At 36.2% G+C, this 12549-nt stretch overlaps 1 long non-coding RNA gene across 1 annotated transcript in view; it reads left to right on the forward strand.

The window, feature by feature from the left end:
• LOC126492905 (uncharacterized) overlaps window positions 1-12549 on the forward strand; it is a 36238-nt gene that overhangs the window by 17971 nt on the left and 5718 nt on the right. Inside the window, exon 4 of the long non-coding RNA XR_007589703.1 lies at window positions 1950-2043. This is a non-coding gene — a long non-coding RNA (uncharacterized lncRNA). The remainder of the gene's footprint in view (window positions 1-1949; window positions 2044-12549) is intronic.

Consider the following 12549-nt stretch of genomic DNA (forward strand, 5'->3'; position numbering starts at 1 on the left):
TACACATACATGCATATGTATGTATGAATATGTAAATGTCATACATGTATACATATAAGCTTATATGAATATTGGAAAGTAATTGAGGTGCTTCAGAGTGTATTAGGAGAGAGATTGTAAAACTGAATTTTTTTTCTTATTTTATTTGACTTTCAGAATGCTTTATTCCGTATATAATTGAAATGGCTAACACATGCTACATTTTTGTACAAGAACATGCTACATTTTTGTCCAGAGTTTTTAATTGAAACTCAGACTTTATAATAATTATATGCCTTTGCATATATATGTACATATTCATATTCATATACATATACATATATAGTTTTATTTTTCCAGTTCTATATCTCTAAATTGATATATATGTATGTCTCTCTGGCCAGTGTTTAAACAATATATTATTAATACCAAAATTCTACTCAAATTTTTAACAAAATCACTTATTATATGGGCATTAAAGGAACAATTATTATGATGTGGAAATCTTAGATAATATTAATGGGAAATAAACTTGAAAATGTCTTAGTGATATCGGAAATAATGGTATTTAAAAGACTCTTGATAAAAGGGTAACAAAGAAAATCTTCAATAAGGAAGGACACGGACAGCTATTTGAACATAGAACAGTTGTCTATGGAAGGAAAACTGAACTTCTTAAACTGTGAGGCATATCAGCTATTTCTCACTCAGATCCATTAGTATGATACTTCATTTGGTTATTGGCCAAAGTCATGGCTGTAGTTGCAAAACTAGACATTCCAGACCAATTTGAAAATATGCTTACAATGCCAATACAGTGGAAAACCTGCTTTGGAAGTTTCTACATAGTTTCATCATTATAGAATGTTAATACATCTCTATTATGAGGAATTTAAGTGTGATTGACTACTTGTGCAATTATTGCAGATAAATCCTCTCATTAGCTACAGGCAAAAAGAGAAAATAGTGAGAAATCTTCAGAAGTATTTTTGTCATAATAGCCAAAAAATCAGGACAGAAATCAAATAAATAGTGTTAATAAGACTACATGATGTAAGGCATAACTCAAACAGCCTTAATGGCTAGGAATCTATGACTACAATGGTGACAGACTTTCATAAATATAATATATTTTATTCTTCCATAGTCTAATGAAATATATATATAAGTTCATACATCTGAGCATAATTTGACACTCATCAGAGATGATCTTTGGCAGTAGTAGGAAAATAACATGAGCAGGAAAGAGCTTTCTATAGAAAATAACAGGCTTTGTGTTACAATGTTTTAATGTTTTTGCCCATAAAACTATTTGAAACCTTCGTGCATTTATATTTTAAAGATGGCAGAAATATTGTGACAGATGGAAATGGCGGTTCTTCATTTAAAGTACCAATGTTTTCGAGTCTCAACGTTACTAGCAGACATACAGATTTAGAGTCTGCTATGGAAGCTACAAGAGAAGATCTGCACTTGTTCAAAGCATACAACAACAAGACACAATAACATAGAAATCTATTGTGTTAATTATTTTCATGGGAAGTATGTAATACCTACCTGCCACCATCAATAAACACATGATTTCCAAAAAACCTCAGGCTGTCAGATTTCCTAATTAAGAATGGGCATACAGTATGAAAGATTTATGTACATGAGTATTTATATTAAAAAACACAAAGACTATTTTAACCAACAACAAATTTGAGCATGTGAAAACCTAAAATGCAATAGGATTGTAAGAAGTATGTTTCCTCTTCGAAACCTCATTTAAATTCAGAGTCTTTAATGACAGATACAGAAGTGCTTTCATATATTACTACATGATATTTTCAATGAGTCTAAGATTTTGTATATAAAAAAAACTGCATTGCCAACCAATTTTTACAATGAAACTCCGTGAATAGAGTAAAGTTCATGACTCCCCTTGATGCTGTCAGATATTGAAACCTGAATTGAAAAATTTTTTGCAGATACTGCAGTGTTTCAAGACAGAGACAGTGGTACCACAAGATTAAAGAGAAGGAAAAGTTTCAGAAACGGGGATGGACATGATGATTCAGAAAGGTAATAGTGGGAATAAACCATTACCAGACTGCTAATTTCCCTGGGCGTTTTCTCATTAAGATGTCACGGGCAGTCTGCTGGGTCTGGGCCAATGTACCTTCCGGTTTCAGTTATAAACATTTGTAGCTGAGAGCTAGCATATTCCCAGAGGCTGACTAGGAAGGAGCTGCTATGCTGATGATATTATTAGCTCTTCTTGCCGCGGGCTGAAGGAGAGTGTGCATTCAAATTTTTCCCTGAACAATGAGGAGTGTGATCTCAATTCCACCAATAGGAACAAAGCCTGTGGTTACCTTGGAGATATCTATCACAGCTGCTGACTCATTTCTCCCCCAACCTCAATGTTTCCTCTGACAGAAAAAAAAAAAAATGAAATAAAATGGATAACTGGGAAAAATTTAGTTTACTTAGGACCAGAATCCAATTATCAAAAAGGGGAAATCATTGTGAATTAACCAAGATGTGATCATATATCTGACTTCTTGTGTCTGTATCCGACCTATCTACCTGTAAATTTCCGTTTCTCCCGCTTATGGCTGATTGTGATTCTGTGCTGCCGATTGCAGCTTCCTGGTATCACACTCAGAAATGCTGTGTCAGAGTCCCTAAGCGTACTGATGGGGCAATTAGACACTTGAAATTTTCATATTCCCAGGTATCTAAGGCTATTTGCCAACATAGCAATTATCTTAGAGTGGCCTCCAAAGACGCATCAGAAGAGTAAAACCCGTTTTTATTTTTATTTTTTTCGAGTATAGAATTTTTAAGAAAATCTTCATTTTAGAAAATACGAAAGCTAGGGCTCACCTAGGAATCACAGATTTCATAGCTGAGAAGTGTCGTTAGACTCGAGCACATTTCCTGTACTGCGAAGGGAAACAGGTGACTCTTCGTGAGAACATGGGGAATAGCACAAATTCCTCGCTTTCCCTATTGCTTCTGTATCCTGCAGGTCTCTGCGACACATTTTTTTTTCCTCTGGGGTTGTTTACAGTGAGGCTTTGACTAACGTCCAGCTTTTAGCAGGACGTTAGTCAAAGCCCCACTGGCAAAATCACTCAGTGCAGACCTTTTTATGCTATCTTGGAACCAATGAGAAGAGAGATCTCAAACCATGGACCGGAAAGCACAGGACTGCATGTAACATGGTGATTTCATCCAAAGTTGATGAGTCACCTGTGTCTCCCTCCTCTCCCTGTGTTGTCTAAAGAAGCAGAGAAAATGACGGGGGACTTTAAACCGGGTTTTACCTCCGGTTAAATGCCTACAAACCTGGCAATGTGACAGTGGGAATGAGCCAGCAGCTGCTTTTGCCTTGAATATACCTATATACATGCAAGCCTTCATTCATGTTTGGAGATTTTTGATTGCGAATCTGGGCTGCCAATGCATCTTATTTGCTGATTTTTTATAATTGGTTTTTGCCGGTTTATATGTGTAGTTTATATGCAGTCAAATTATAATTAAATGTTACATATAATATGATAGAATGAATTATATACAAATATAATATACAACTAGAACTAAATTGTGAAGTCTAGATATCTTTAAAACATATATGCTGGTTTAGATTAGCACCACATACTATGAAATATCCCTCTGTACTTAACTCATTTACAGTCTGGTGTGGGAGTTCTTTCTGTTTTTGTGTTGCTTTCATTGGTAATGAACTAATAAACTGCCTTGGTATAGTTGATAGGACAGAACTTAGGTAGGCATGGAATAGACTGAACTGAATTTTGGGGAAAGAATGAGAGCTGCCATGGATCTCCTGCCTGAGACAATGCTGGGTAGAATCTTGCTGGTAAGTCACAGTCACGTGGCAATACACAGATTTAATGGAAATGGTTTAAACTAACATGTAAAGCTAGCGAATAAGAAGTTAGAGCTAATGTGCCAGGCAGTGTTGTAAAGGACACAGTTTCTGTGTGATTATTTCAAGTGAAAGCTGGAGGATGGCCGGGTGGAACAAAAGATCCAACTCTCCATGCAACAACAGTCAAAAATAAAGACAATAATGTACATCACCCCGTTTTTGTGTGTATTTTCCATCTATACATGACTTATTTTTTTACTCATTTTATCTATAATTATCTATACTTTGTCTGTTTAAAGATTTTGTTTTATATTTTTGCAACCAGTTGTTTATTTTATAGCTATAACTATTTTCTGACCAGAAGCATTTTTTAAATGCTGAGCAGGAATGGCTAGGAATAACTCTGCCATCATGCCTGTCAGTTCCACTTAGTCCATCATGGTGAAGGCATGTTTACTACCTCTGAGAGCATTTCTCTCCGACCCAGGTCCAAGCTTGGGTCTCATCCAAGGTCTCCCCACGACTGTATTGCAGTTAAGTAAGTTGTAGTTTTCTGATCACAACCCCCAGTTAAATGTTCTGCAGCCGCACCACCCGAAAGTATCTTAGTTAATCCTGCAACTAGCGTGAACCAGGGAGCTTTCTTAACTGAGTTTTGAAGATTTTGTGGCTTCCACTGAGTCAGGAAGTCCTGTCTGAAAATAAAAATAATGCCTCAGCTTGATACTAGCAATCAGATTCCTCCCAAGAAAATAATGCCAAAAAGCTATGCTTAACTCTGTCCTTCTGTGTCTAGCATTTCTTTTTATGATTTCTCAGATTTTACATGGATATAGTTGACAACACTGCTGGTTCATTTCATAGCTGCCCTGACATGAAATAATAACTAAGAAACTATATTATTTGCAGTACTATTTGGCCAATTTTTTCCCTAAGTGTGTTTTACCTAGCTGCTTACTCCTAAACTAACCAATATTCACAAATCTGTTCATTACTACATAACTTAATGGCACAGTTTGGGAAGGCACCATTGGAGGCATCAGCCTCAGCAATAGCTACATGTATTCTCCCAGAATCTGTCTACTCTCTCTATTTATTTCTTTCAGCCTGGCTATACTTTGTAAAGGCATTGGTTGAAGGCATCTTGTTAATTAGCCAATGGCAATCAAACCAACTCACAGCATACATCACCTCTCAATCAGGAGAGTATATTAAAAAAATAAGTTTAGAAAATAATAACTCCAACTAAAAAGTAAAAAAAGCAATTAAAAACAAAAATAGTGTAAGCAAAATGACATCAGAAATTGTAATGCTGTCAAAGATGAGAAACCCTCTCAAATTCTCACACATGGCAAAAATGTCATGGACAATAATTTCATGCATAAACACAAAAGATCAGCTTTTACTGTAAAATAATATTGATAGTTTTAAACTTCAAAATTATAAGCTAAAATGGTTACATATAATCATCACATTCTTTATACAGTTTATGATATTTGCATATGTACAATAATATAAAAAGTCCTACTTATTTTATTTATCTTGACATTTTCTAATGCAGATATTTCACTGAATATCTGTATTAGTAAAGAATACAGTAGGAGGAAGAATTGCAAAGTAATATAAATACTGCACTTACACAAGAAATTCTAAACTATATAAAGCAATTATACCTATATATATATGTGTGTATATATATGAAGAAGCTCATATATGCATATGCCATACATAAACATATATATAGGAATGGAAATGAAAATGTAACAGTACAATTTGTGAGATAATATGAAATTATAACCCCCTTTATTATAAAAAAATAGAATATTTTAACATAGGTATCAATACATTTTTATCAGATGTGCTTCTTGGACACAGACATCTTATAATTCCACACTCAAGCTAAAAGAACATTTCAAAATTATAATTGCATGTCCCAATATGATGAAAATCATCTATTTTTGATGTTCCTACACAATTATGTTCTCAAAGAACAAAAATCCCTCTATTGCTATTAGAAGCTTCACAGGAATAGAATACATGAGATATGACTGAAATTTAATCTGCATGTTATGGCTTCATTTAGAAGGAACAAAATTTCTCCCTCTCATGTGCAACATGGCACAATAGCAAGAATCAAGAACAATCAGATTTTTTTTTTTTATCAAAGTGCCCCAAAATACATGGGTGAAATGAAGTAACTCTGAGGATTATGATTAAGAGCCTGGTTTGGAAAGAACACCACACATGTCTTTAATAGACTAAAAAATGAGACTAAATTGATTATAAAACCATACCGAATTTTTTTATTTCTTTTAGAATCACATAGAAATAATCTGATTCCTAATCATATATTCTCATACCTAAATAATTGTGCATCAGCAGAAACTCACCAGAAATATTATTTCTTAAACTAGATTGGAAATAGCTCAGTGATGTGAAGAGAAGGTAACTCATAGTAAAATACCAATGCATATAAAATTTTAAAAAATTAAAAAAGCCTTGCAGTGATACAAAAGATAATGAAGATTTGCAAATTTCATTGTCATCTATTCTGAGAAAGTCAAAGCTAATTACAGACTAAGCTTTATAAAGGCATGGTCTTCTGCAGGATGTATAGTTCTGATGTATTGTCACCATTAATATCTACGACATATAAGTGTTATATACAAATGTAAATATGATCCTCCAATTTGTTAGGATGTGCAAAATTCAAATTAGTTTTCCCTGGGTGTAAAAACATCCATCACATAGATCTCATAAATGGAATTCCTAATTTCTCCCACCAAGAAATGAATTGATAGATTTGGATTTGGCAGTTCTCCTTTTCCTTAAATTACATTTATGTATCAGGCTTGGATCCCTCAGCTTAAGTCTCATTTTTCTATGGACTTTGGCTTCTGTAAATCTTAGAAACAATTGTTATCTTAGTATAGAGAGTAACTGTGAGAATGCCTAGAGCTATTCCATAAACCTACGTATTCAGATAAGACATGAAAAACTACTACCCACTCTACCTTTAAGATACCCAATTCATTCTCTCTCCACATCACCCCTTCCTTCCAACCACCTCTGTGCTCCCCACATTTGCCATGCGATCTTGTCTTTCCAATATCCAGGAGGATAAATATATGTTTTCTTTGGGTTCACTTTCTTATTTAGCTTCTGTAGTATCACGAATTATAGGCTCAATATGCTTTATTTATGGCTAGAATCCACTTATGAGTAAGTATATACCATATTCATTTTTGGGGTCTGGGTTATCTCACTCAGTAAAGTGTTTCCTATTTGCAACCATTTGCATTCAAAATTCAAGATGTAATTATTTTTTATTGCTGAGTATAAAGTGTATATGTGCCACAACTTCTTTATCCATCCTTTTATTGAGAGGCACCTAGGTTGTTTCCAGGTTCTGGCTATTACAAATCGTGCTGCTATGAACATAGTTAAACAAAATCTCTTGTAGTATGATTGGGCATCTCTTGGGTATATTCCTCAGAATGGAATTGTGGGAACCTGAGGAAGGTTGACTCCAGTTTCCTGAGAAACCACCACACTGATTTCCAAAGTGGTTGAGATGGAGGAAACGTAGATATAGTAACAGGAAAGAATATGTCTTAAATAAGGGAGCCATTATAGGGTGTGCAAGAGACTTGCTATATAGGGGTTCCCAGTTGCCCATGGGGATTTCCCCAGCTAGGTCCTTGGGCAGCAGAGAAGAGGGTGCCTGAACTGGCCTTATCCCATAGCCATACTGATGAATATCTTGCATATCATCATAGAACGTTCATCTGGTGATGGAGGGGATATAGACAGAGACCCACATTGGAGCACAGGACTCAGTTCCCAAGGCCCAGATGAAGAGCAAAATGAGGGAAAACAGAAGAAAGGAAGTCAGGAACATGAGGGGTGCATCCACCCACGGGGACATTGGGATCACACCATGGCAAGCTGTAATGGGACTGAACGAGCATGTGATCAAACAGGACTCCCTGAATGTGCCTAAAAATGAGGGCTGACTGAGAAGCCAATGACAATGACACAGGGTTTTGATTCTAAGACAAAGGTACTGGTTTTTTGGGAGCCCAGTCTGTTTGGATGCACACCTTCTTAGAACTGGATGGAGGGGGAGGGCCATACACTTTACTCAAGGCAGGGCACCCTGACTTCTCTTATGACTGGAGAGGTAGGGTTAGGGGGACTGGAGAGAGTAAAGGGAAATGGGAGGATATGGGGAGGTGGAAATTTTTAATAAATAAATAAATAAAAAGAAAATTAAAAAAAAGATACCAAATCCACACCGGGGATGACTTTAGGCCTCTAATTCTTGAATATCTACCAGTTTTCTACTTAAGTCCTAATTGTACCAAACTTCAGTTCTTATCTCTTGGTTGTTTCATTCAACAGAATAAGGAATGTGGTTATTCCTAGGTTGTTCATGTTAAATTTGGCAGCATAGGTAAAAGTTGCGATAGATATTCACCCACAAGGCATAAACTTATCTTCCCCTAGACTGCTTTATGATGAATAACTTCCATGAAATTCCTAGCTGTCTTTAAGTCCTGCCACAGTAAAATCCACACAAATTTTGACTTTCTTTCAAGAATTTTTCTGCAATCACTAAGGGTCCATTTAAATCTTGTCATCATTGTTCTCTAGTAACTGAGTTTCACCACTTCCTTTTTTTGTCTTTCTCTTATCTCTTCAACATAGCATGTCCTCATTATAGAGAGTTTTTGTATTACAATTAGTTAATTAGATATTCCCCAAAATTCCCAACTGTATAATTACACTATTCCAAAAATTGTAGGAAAACTCTAAATTTTCTCTACTGGTATTTAGATCCAGAAAATATTTGAGTCTTTCTTAAGCATCTGCTTATTTTATACTATGTTTCTAAGTGTCCCAGATAATGTTTATATTTGTTCTTACAACTCATTCCCTCACACATCCAGCACCCATATTTGTGACACCCAATGGAACCATCCCTGGAGACACCGGCACATGACTAAGGTCTGATATGTAATAATTCAACATTGACTGCTACTTAGTGCTATACGATCTGGATTTGGTTATAGGGACAAGCATCTGAGAAATGGAATATAGCCAGAGCATAACTAGTAAGGACCTGCTCTGCTGAAAGTGTTAGTAGCTCTTCTTGCCTCAGACACCAAGAGTGTGAGCTTTCAAATTGTTCAAGGGATATGAACCATTGAGGAGTGTGATCTCCATTCCACCAATAGGAACATTCCACCAACCTCCATTCTACTGTGGTAACTTTGGAGATTTCCTTTAGAGCGGCTGACTTGTTTCCTCCTACCATCTTAATAGGTGGTCCGGCAGAAAAATAAAAGCAAAAGTGGATGAAAGAAAAAAAATGCAATTTACCTCTGACCAGATACAGTTATCAAAGAGAAAACCACTGCAAGGTAATTTGGAGTTGATATCCCACTTCTTGGGTGTGCATATTGCCTCTCTTCCTGAAATCCAACATTTCTGCCTACGGATGGCTGATTATTATTCTCTGCAGCTAATTGCAGCTTACTGGTATTGCATTCAGAAATGCCATATCAGACTCCCTAAACACACTGATTGTGGAATCTGCCACTTGAATATTTCCCAAACCGAGATGCCTGAAGCTATTCCACAATTTACCAATTATCATAGTGGTTCCTCCAATGGCACATATCATCAGTACATTCCTGGTTTCTGTCAGGTATTGACTTCCAAACTAAAATTTGATTACAAAAATGAATAATCAAAGGCTAATAAAAAATCACAGATATTATGGCTGAAGCAGTTACTTCTGAGACACGAGCACATTTCCTGCACTGCAAATAGTAACAGGTGACTATTTGCCGAAGCATGGGGAATCTCAGAAATTCTTTGCTTTTACTGGGTATCTAATGTTTCTGTCTCCTGCAGGTCTCTGGAACAGATTTTCTTTCTGAGTTTGTTTATAGCCAATCTCCTGACTAAATTCTAGCTAAAGGCTGGAGTTTAGCCAGGAGCCTGGCTGACAAAATCACTCAGTGCATACATTTTTTATGTTTTCTGGGAACCAATAAGAAGAGAGCTCTCAAACCTGGAAGTAGTAATGTTACTGCTTGTGTACCACTACCACATGTATTTTTGTTGGAAGAATTAATTTTACAACTGGAATTAATTTTTATGATTGTTAATTATATTTATGTATTAATTCCTCTGTTAAGTTTAATCTTCATAATCAATAACTTATGATATTACAAAAGCATACACATATTTGGCTGCCAGTATCTTGGGTTGTTCTTGGGCTCAAAATACTCTATATAATATTGTAGAATACTTGAAAAAGATATTGAAAAGACAAAGCCCATGTTCAGTATAGTAATAGTTGTAATTCTTAATCTTATTGCTGTTGTTGACACTCCTTCTGTGGCTGCTTTGGTTTACATACGTCCTTGCAGACAAAACACATTGTAGAATAATGGCATAAGCACTCTCATGAACTCTTAATAGAGCATGCTTAAATAGATGTTTGGCTTCAGACACAGATTGATGTACTTAAAAAAAATGTGTGATGGTTGGGAAAGGAATATCTATTTTACAAGAACAAATTACCTTTCATTGTGTTTAGAAATCCACCACTTTTTGCATTACTGATTTGTCTTACAATGATTCTTTACATATTTGGAAGGTTATTCAAGCTTATCCTTTGGACAATGTCTGTGCTCAATCTCTCATTGATCACTTACATGATAATAGATGATTTACATTTGCTAAATCATTTCCTGATGTGAATGCCTCCAACATAGCACAAATTTTTGCTGACAAATTTACAGATCTTAAGGGACTTTGAGAAAGTATTCTTTATACCTCCATTTTTATGCTTACTGTAATCATTTTTATGCTTCTTTTATTCTTGATTATGGTATCAATTTTTATTCATCCAGATGCAAAAAAATACATATTTTATGCTTAAAACATCTTCTGGCTTCATATAAAAATGGAAAGAAGGAAGGTCTGGGGACACAATTGGCCTAGAATGTAGGGTCCTCTTGGGACAGATGAGACGAAAATGGGAAACGGTTGCTTGGAAGACCAAGCATAGATGAAGCATACTTTCTCTGCCCATTTCTCAAGCATTCTGTCAGAATTTGTACCCTGCATAAGGAAGTGGCTTTGAGTTCAATTCATCATGCATCACCAGGTATAATGTTGGAAGTGCTTTGCTTCTGTATACTTTTTCTTTCTTTCACTGTATTTCATTTTAATTTGACAAATACACAAAAACCCACTAGAAGCTTTATTTTGCTCTCATTACAAATGCCATGGAGGCATTAGAAACATGCCCCTCACCATCTTCCCTATTAGCATCCTTGCTTGGCTTATTAATTTTGTTTTGCTAGGATATTTTCTTTTAAGTGATGGCATCTATGATACAACAGGTGTATGAAGCAACTAATACATAAAGTATACAGGAAAATGAAACCATACAGGTCCATTATCATAATTATAAATTTCCAATAGGTAAAAATATGAAAATATTTAACTGGTAATTTCATGTACACATGAGGTACATAGAAAATTGCCTTTAAACTTGGTGACCTGGCTGGTTAGCAACAGATAGGGAATGGAAGGATATATGCCTATATTAAGCAAGCCACCTAACATAGGAAGAGAACCAAAAGCAGTTTTGTCTTCCTATGATGACTAAAGGTAGGACTACAAGAGCTTCCCCAAACCTTAGATGGGGAAAGTACCGTAAAAGTGACTTTCGGCTTTCTAAATATTAATAAAAATAAAAAGGTGACATGTGGGATAATTACAACTCCCTGAATCAGTTTTTCCAGCCGTTTTGTGCTTGGGTACTCATTCTGTTCTGATCTGTCAAATACTAATTGCAAGAAGTTATTGCTCCCTCTCGGACAGAGACCCTTCGGCCCCCACAGTCCCTCCTGAACCGACGCCGATCGCCCACCCGCACGAGCACCTTGGAGCCTGGGCCGGGCCTCGCTGAGTCTCGCTCCTGAGCCTGGGCTGGCCCAGCCTGGAGCTTGCTGTGTGGACCCTGTTGAACACAGTAGGTTGGGTTCAGCCAGTTGAGCATACCAGATGCGCACTATTTTCGCCATGCAGACCTCAGTAAAGGAAGCCACTGCCGTGGTAAAATGTAGAGGGTGAAAATCAATAAGCAGCATCATTACAGAGTGTGAGAAGTGCTGGAAAGGAAGCGAACTAGAGAAGAGATTGGTTTTGGGGAGGGTAATGCCGGCCTGGTTGAGCACTGGGTAGGGGTATGATGGGGTAGGAAAGGAGAAGACAAGAGTACACACACACATGCTTTTAAAATAGCCGGGCTTTTGCGGTGTTCTTTCCTCCTTCTCTCAACATCTCAATTCTCAAGGCACTTTTTTATTTGCTGAAAGTGCACCAGTTTCATAAGGTAATGTTTATTATCTTAGTTCCTAGAGTATAGCATTTTCCCCAAAGACAGTAAATGTGTACGTGATGTTTACTGCTGTCTAGGTTTCTGGCTGGATGCAGAGGGTAGTTCTTAAAACGCACATTTGTGAATGTTCGATGAAAATCGATTCTTTTTATGCTTATCCCACACACCCAGAGTGGGCACGCCTTATTTCGCTCTTTGGAAGGCTTTCTTGAATATTTATTTATTTATTTATTTATTTATTTATTTATTTATTTATTTTTGA

Source organism: Alexandromys fortis, unplaced genomic scaffold (assembly GCF_014885135.2).
Source record: "Alexandromys fortis isolate MF-2015 unplaced genomic scaffold, M_Fortis_MF-2015_v1.1 scaffold_294, whole genome shotgun sequence".
Classification (NCBI taxonomy): Eukaryota; Metazoa; Chordata; class Mammalia; order Rodentia; family Cricetidae; genus Alexandromys; species Alexandromys fortis.